Genomic DNA, 7,912 nt, shown 5'->3' with positions numbered 1-7,912 from the left:
CTGACCAGCAAGAGGGGGTTCCAGCTTGTCCACATGTACAGATGTCCACCCCAGGCTACAAGGGTCAGGATGGGTCAGGGAGACACGGGGCCACCGAATGAACAATGTTAAGTTCAGGTATTCTCTGAAAAGAAATAGTGATGTAAGAATGTCCTGACAAGAGTGTTCAAAAATCACTGTCTGTTTTGTCTGTTTGTTGTTTTCGAATGGATGTTTCTACTTATGTATACTTTTTATTCAGCTTATTGGGGTGACCATGGTTAATAAGATTGTATAGGTTTTCAAGTGTATGTAATGTAAAATATGAATCCAAAATTACTGATTTAAGCTCAGTTAGCCATGAGAGAACACGTGTAGACAACAAAAGAAACCAGGCAAATCCATTTCCAAAAATGAGAAGTGTGGAATGACAGCTGCAAGACGGTGGAAAACAGGGTCCCTGCCTTCAGTCTGACTGACAGAAAGAGTCACCAGCCGATGTCCATGGACATGGTGCCTCTCTGGAGATGTCAGAACTGGGGCTGAGGCTGAAGCATGACCCTCCTTGGACATACACAGTAAAGGAGAAAAACCACGTGAGAGGCCACTTTGACGGCATCACAGACCCCAGTTGGGACAGCACAACACCCACGGTGCCCTGAGCCCACACCATCTCCCGAAAAGATACCCTCCGGGAAACACAGTTAGTCATTGCTTCACTGAGATCAAAGGGGAAATCAGTCACCTGACTGGGTAACGCAACTGGTTAGACTGTCATTTCTCTAGGTCAAAGTTGTGGGTTCAATCCATCAGGGCGCATACAAGGACCAACCAATGAATGCGTAAAGAAGTGGAACAACACATCAATGTTGCTTTCTCTCTCCCCCACTTCCTTTCTCTCTAAAATCAATCCATCTATCGATCAATTTTTTCAAGTGGGGAAATCAGTTAGAGAGAGAGAGGGATGAGACCAGAATCGCTAAACCAGATAAAAGTGAGTGACCTGCCCCCAGTTCCCTCCTCGCGCAGCGGTCCACATTGACCAGGTGTTCGCAGGGTGGGCAGAGAGACTCTGTCCCTGTCTCTCTTCAGTTAGGATGGCTTGACCAGGCCAGAGGAGAGTCATGGATTGAGGGAGGCGGACCCTGAGCTCTGTCTTCTTCAGCCTTGCATGGGTCAGCCAGCAAAACCCTTCCTGAGTCCATAGGGTGCAAGAACACCACAGCATTTGTCACAAAGAAGGCTCAGGATGTGGACCTCTTGGCGGCTGAGGATTCTGTGTCTGTCCTGAGTCCTGGGAACTTCATCTCTAGAGCAGAAAGTGAGATAGACTCCAGTGTCTGGATTGTGAGAGGTAGAAACACCATCTGCCTGAATGAGGAATTACAGAGGGTTGACCAGATGTCCCCTCTGGAAATTGAGGGACATCAGCATGAATGGAGCAACTGTTTGCCAGACGTGGGTGTGTCAGACCTGGTAGGGCGGCTTCAGTCAGTTGACCACAAGGGTGCAGGTGACACATGTCTGTGGCTTGCATTGCCCCCTGGTCCCGGGACATTGTTTAAAAAACCTCTGCTTTCTTCACAGGGACCACTGGGAATTCTACAGGCTGTGCTGCTGTTCTCTGAATTCCTTTGCCCTGGTGACAGTACTGGGAAGAGATTGGGTTGAGGTCAGGCAGCAAGCCATTAGCCCTTAACAAGTCACAGTATCTTTCAGCTCTGGACCTTTCCACATGGAAGCCACCGTCCTTTCCTGGTCTATCTAACAATCCCTCATTCATTGCTGTACTGTAGGACAGAGGCTTCTCTCCTTCTAGAAGTTCTTCTGCATCTGTCCCCTCTAACCAGCCCCCCAGGACCACCAATATCTGCATTAGGGTTCTGTCCTATAAAGCCCTCTGACCTCTCCAATACTCCCCTACTCATGTCCTTTTGAGTTATAATCTTCTGTTGGTCTCCTCCCTCAGACTGGAAGCTCCATGAGGATGCCATGCTAGCCACCAAACCCAGCCTGTGACAAGGTAATGAGATGTCACTCATTTACAGCCTTTCTCAATTCCTGATGCTCCTTCCTTATGTGACTTTGGGTAAGAGGATGTAATGACATTTTCATCCCTGACCACTAATTCCTCCTGTAAAAGTAGGTTTTCTTTCTTTCCTTCCTTCCTTCCTTCCTTCCTTCCTTCCTTCCTTCCTTCCTTCCTTCCTTCCTTCCTTCCTTTCCTTCCTTTCCTCCCTCCCTCCCTCCCTCCCTCTGTTCGTTCTTAATTAATTTATTTATTTCCTTCCTTTTCTTTCTCTATTTCTTTCTTTCTTTCTCTCTTTCCTTTCCTTTCTATTTTTTTTTCTTTCTTTCCTTCATTTTTACTTCTTTCTCTTTCTTTTTTTCCACTTTCTTTTTCTTTCATTCTTCCTTATTTCTTTCTTTCTCTTTCTTTCTTCCTTCCTTTATTTTTATTTAGTGAAAGGAGGGAGGCAGAGACAGACTCCTGCATGCACCTGGACTGGGATCCACCCAGCAAGCCCACAAGGAGAGTGTTGCTCATTGCTCAGCAACAGAGCTCTTCTTAGCACCTGAGACAGAGGCCATGGAGCCATTCTCAGTACCGGGGCCAACTTGTTCCAATCAAGCCATGGCTGCAGGAGAAGAAGGGAAAAGAGAGAGAGAGAGAGAAGTGAGCGGGGGAGGGGTGGAGAAGTAGATGGTTGCTTCTCCTGTGTATCCGGACAGGGAATCAAACCCAGGACATCCACATGCCAGGCCCATGCTCTACCACTGAGCCAACTGGCCAGGGCCAAAAGTCTAGGTTTTCAACATCACATATGATAATAGAGTAGGAATTCCTTCAAACCATAAAACACACCAGCACCCATGTAAAAGATCACCTACCAAGGCTGACCTAGTGTTTCCAGCCACAGCAAACTTCGAAACAGGTGGCTCAGCCTCTTGGTGCTGACGGAAGTGTGCTGTGGACACCAGATCCGGGAGCACAGAACACGGGGGCTGGGATAGGACAGTGCACTTCCCTGAGAAGTCTCTGTGGAATCATCCCTGTGCGAGGGAGGGTGCAAGGTATGGCCTCACCATCAATGACAGTTTGTTGCAACAAATATTAGCTAACTCTGAATACTTTTTGAGGCCTGTGGATTTTTAAAGGTATCCAAAGGTCAATAAGCAAGCAGAGGTTCAAAGAAACATGGATTTATTTATTATTCAGGTCAACTTACTTACCCATACTCTCTGGCAACGTTTTCCAAGGTCACAAAGGTGGTGATTGGCTCAGTTGTAGACCAGTCTTTTGCAATGGTATGGACAGACAGACCTCCTGCCAAACTGTGATTCCAATAGAAATAGTTTCAATTTCTATAACACCTGACTTGCAAACACTGTATAAGCCATGTTAACCCATGACCCAGACAGTTTTCCTAAATGTGCATGATTAATGACGTTAGAATCTTTAACTTTCTTCTACTGTGAAGGCACTGCTACTACTCACTTACTTGCCATTTTTCTTTTTCCACAAAATTTGGCAGCAGCTAGATTCTGAGGTTTGTGGGCTCAGTGTAGCTGACACAAGTCCAAGTGACCCCAGCATAATTTATGTAAATGACAGCTTTATGTAAGTCTGTGTGTGTCAGAGGAACTTAATCTTTTATTCAGGCTTTTACTGTTAAGTGCCAGAAATTTGAAGATGTTTTCTTCTAAAATGTCTTTAAGGTTTAAAGATAGGTATTACTGTTCAGTGTACAAATATTTAACATTTGAAAACAGAGAGTAAAGGTTTGATAGACATCTGGGGAATAACCACTTAGTTATTATGTGCCCATTTAAGGGGGTTGTGTCATGGCTACCATGAGCTCACTGTGCATGGGGCCCAAATGGACTGTGAGTGACCATGTGTGTCACCTAGATGCTGTGTGGACAGTATGAGCCACGTTGTGCTACTCAGAGGAAGACCATGGTGCTAAATCCAGCTTGTTGTATCGAGGGGCGATTGCCTGACAACAGCATTATTTTCCAACCCCCAACTCTGTAAGTTCGGGGTCCAGATCTTTGAGTGTTAACCCGTCTGGTGCCGCTAGTATAATAAACTGGTTGTCTCCATCACCCCGAGTGCTTTCCACCACCACAGGTCAGGCCTTTTCTGTTGGTTTTAGGCCACCCATTTTACAGCTAAGGTGCTGTAATGAAGAATTGATGCTTCTCATCTCCCTTCCTTCCTGACTGTCTGTCCCTATCTGTTCCTCTCTCTGTCTTTCTCACACACACACACACACACAAATGAAGAATTAACTGAAAACTTCTCAGTAAAAAACGATGAGGAATGAATAGGTCAACTGTATGGCTGGACATGGGCCTCACGGTGAATTAACGTAACGATGGTAAGACGCACAGGGGGGAGGTCCACCTCCCGCGTGACAGCTCTGCAGAGGACCTGCGCTCAGGAAGAGAGCGAAGATTCTTTTTTTTTTTTTTAAAGAAAGCATCAATTCCACATGTCTAGAAATAGCTCTGAGAGCATACAGCAAATAATCACTGATTCAAGAAAACCTGCTAAAATGTGGCTTTCTCCCCCCCCCCCCCAAGTCCCAGTCAGAGGGCTTCTAAGAGAAGCAGGAGGTCAGCATTTTTCATCCTGCCCTTAGCTGTCTGTTGCTGGGGTCGAGTTCTGGGCAGGTGGGGTGGAGATTTGGGTGTAGTCACCCCAACTCACCCCTGACTCAGGTGACGAAAGTTCTTTGGTGCGGTGCCACTGACAACATTGGGGGGCAGGGGTTCCATACCCGGAGCACTTTTTTTTAACAATCTACCGAGGGTTCAGTTTGATTAGGTACCAGAAGTTGACAAAGAGACATCTCTTGATACAAGATTTTGCAACTTACATCTTCTAAAACAAGGGAACCCACCGCTCCATGCAGGACCGCACGCACAAACACCAGGTTTGGTCAGGAGGCGGAAAGGAGTGAGGGAGATGTGGTGTTCAGTGACTTTATTGTGTTTTCCCAGGGAAAGGGGAAACAGCTTAGGATTCGCTAGTCTGAATACTGTTGGCAGACTCTGGGCCGTGGGGATGTCCCCTTGCTGTCTGGTACCTGGCCCTGGAATTGAGTTAGGACAAGAATGTATCGGCTGAGTGGGTGCGAGTTAGATAAAGGAGTGGGTGGGAATATGGGTCTGGATTTGTCAGTGTGTAGACGGAAGGCGTGTTCTCAGGCGAGCTATTTAACTATCTCCGGTGATTTGCTCGCCCTGGAAGGAGCAAGTCGCTCTCCTGCTAGCTCGTTTTCCCAACATGTCAAAACACTATAAAAAAAATTTTTTTTAATGATTAACAGGAGAGAAAGGGCATAAAAGGTCACATAGCACAGAATGTCACCTATATTCAGTCTCCAGAATGGGTAAATCTAAGGTGACCAACTTTTTACAATGAAAAGGAAGACAAAAAGAAATTGGAAGAAAACAATATCATAAAGAAAAGAAACATTTTATTCATTGGGACAATAAGACGCTATAATATGATCAATGCATAATAAAAACATTTGTAATATTTTATATTGTCATTATGCTTATGTGCCTATTAATTTTTAATAACTGTAAGAAAAAAAGTACTTATTTAGATACAAAGATGTCACATCACACACAATGAATCGACTGTGTTGATTGAATATGGACATTTACAGATTAGTCTTCCAATATCAAAAAGGGGGACAGGTAGGAGGATGCTTTTCAAGGGAGGACAGAACTTACAAAAGAAGGACTGTCTTCCCTAAAGAAGGATGATTGGTCATCTTAGCTAAAGCCATAGACACAGAAAGTTGGTATCTTAGAATTGGGGAACAGTGGAGATAGCTCAAGATGAGATTTCTCTTGGAGGTGATAAAAGTGTTCTAAAATCAACAGTGGTGATGGTTGCCCATATCTATGGATACACTAAAAACCAGGGACTTGGATGCTTTCCATGATTGAATTATATGGTCTATCATCTCAAGAAAGCTTTTTTTTTTTTAAGGATGTTGTGTTAGGGTGCAAGTTGGCTCCGTGTTGCTCCCCGAGTTTTCGTGAGCTGCATAGACAGACCTCTCCTGCCTCGTAGTGTCAAGCGCCCAACATTGAGTTGCACCTCGATTGTCCAAACAGCCTACAATTCAGAGGAAATAGGGATGTTCATATTGGCAACCCAACTCGGCTCCTCTCATCGTGACCTCTGGGTGAGGCGGTCCTGTCCCCATCAACAGCTCCACAAACCTCTGATGCATAATTTCAGGAGCTCTAAAGGAAGGTTTTCTAACTGAATATCCTTAGGGATATAAATGGTTTTTTTGTTTGTTTGCTTGTTTTTCTGAAGTTGGAAACAGGGAGTCAGTCAGACAGATTCCCGCATGCGCCCGACCGGGATCCACCCAGCATGCCCACTAGAGGGCGATGCTCTGCCCATCTGGGGCATTGCTCTGTTGCAACCAGAGCCATTCTAGTGCCTGAAGCAGAGGTCATAGAGCCATCCTCAGCGCCCAGGCCCACTTTGCTCCAATGGAGCCTTGGCTGCGGGAGGGGAAGAAAGAGACAGAGAGGAAGGAGAGGGGGAGAAGTGGAGAAGCAGATGGGCGCTTCTCCTGTGTGCCCTGGCTGGGAATCGAACTCAGGACTCCTGCATGCCAGGCCAATGCTCTACCACTGAGCCAACCGGTCAGGGCCAGGGATATAAATGTTAAGTCTGTACTCTTGAGTTGAAAGGTTATCACATAAAACACATTACATAGATGACACAAACCTTCCGTGATGTGGCAGTGGATGGATGATGTAAATATTTTTCCTTCTTTTACCCCTTTTTATTGAATTTATTGGGGTGACACTAACTAACAAGATTATACAGGGTTTAGGGTGCAAAATTACACAACACATCTGTACATTATAGTGTGTTCACTCCCCCTGAGTCAAGTCTCTGTCCCTCCCATTTATTCCCCCCTTTGCTCTCTTCTACCTGCCTCCCACCCACCTGCCCTCAGCATAAAATATTATTTATTCATTTTAGAGAGGAGAGAGAGAGAGAGAGAGAGAGAGAGAGAAAGGGTGGAGGAGCAGGAAGCATCAACTTCCATATGTGCCTTGACCAGGCAATTTAGGGTTTGTTTTTTTTGTTTTTGTTTTTTTAATTTTACTTATTCATTTTTAGAGAGGAGAGACAGATAGGGAGAGAGAGGAGAGAGAGAGAGAGAAGGGGGAGGAGCTAGAATGAAGCATCAACTCCCATATGTGCCTTGACCAAGCAAGCCCAGGCTTTCGAACCAGCGACCTCAGCATTTCCAGGTCAATGCTTTATCCACTGCGCCACCACAAGTCAGGCCAATCTAGGGTTTTGAAGCAGCAACCTCAACATTCCAAGTCAACACTTTATCCACTGAGCCGCCACAGGTCAGGCCAAAAAATATTCTTATAATACAGTGTGTATTGTTACATGAATATAATAATATATGTTGTAATGTTATATGAATATGTCATGTTACATGAATGTCATATATATATATATATGTTAATGAATGTTGTATAGTATTTCTAATTGTCTGCTTGTTTGCTGGGTTATTTATTTGACTGTGAGCTCCACAGCTCTGGAGACCATCTTCATTTTTTGGCACGCTTACCATTTTACCCCAATGTGAACTTCTTGGCACAGAATGGAAATGAAAGAAAATACTGGATAAATGAAATAAGAAGCAAAAATGGCTGAAGATCAAGCTCTAGACTGTCATTGTGATTTTTGTATTAGACATTTCCAGTTTAAATCCTGGCTCTTAAGCCTGACTCGTGGTGGTGCAGTGGCTAGAGCATCGGCCTGGAATGCTGAGGTCACTGTTTCAAAATCCTGGGTTTGGCCAGTCAAGGCACATATGAGAAGCAACTACTATGAGCTGATGCTTCTCACTCTCCCCACTCC

Source organism: Saccopteryx bilineata, chromosome 3, assembly GCF_036850765.1.
Source record: "Saccopteryx bilineata isolate mSacBil1 chromosome 3, mSacBil1_pri_phased_curated, whole genome shotgun sequence".
NCBI lineage: Eukaryota > Metazoa > Chordata > Mammalia > Chiroptera > Emballonuridae > Saccopteryx > Saccopteryx bilineata.
The sequence above is the reverse complement of the archived record's forward strand: the minus strand, read 5'-3'. Positions refer to the sequence as shown.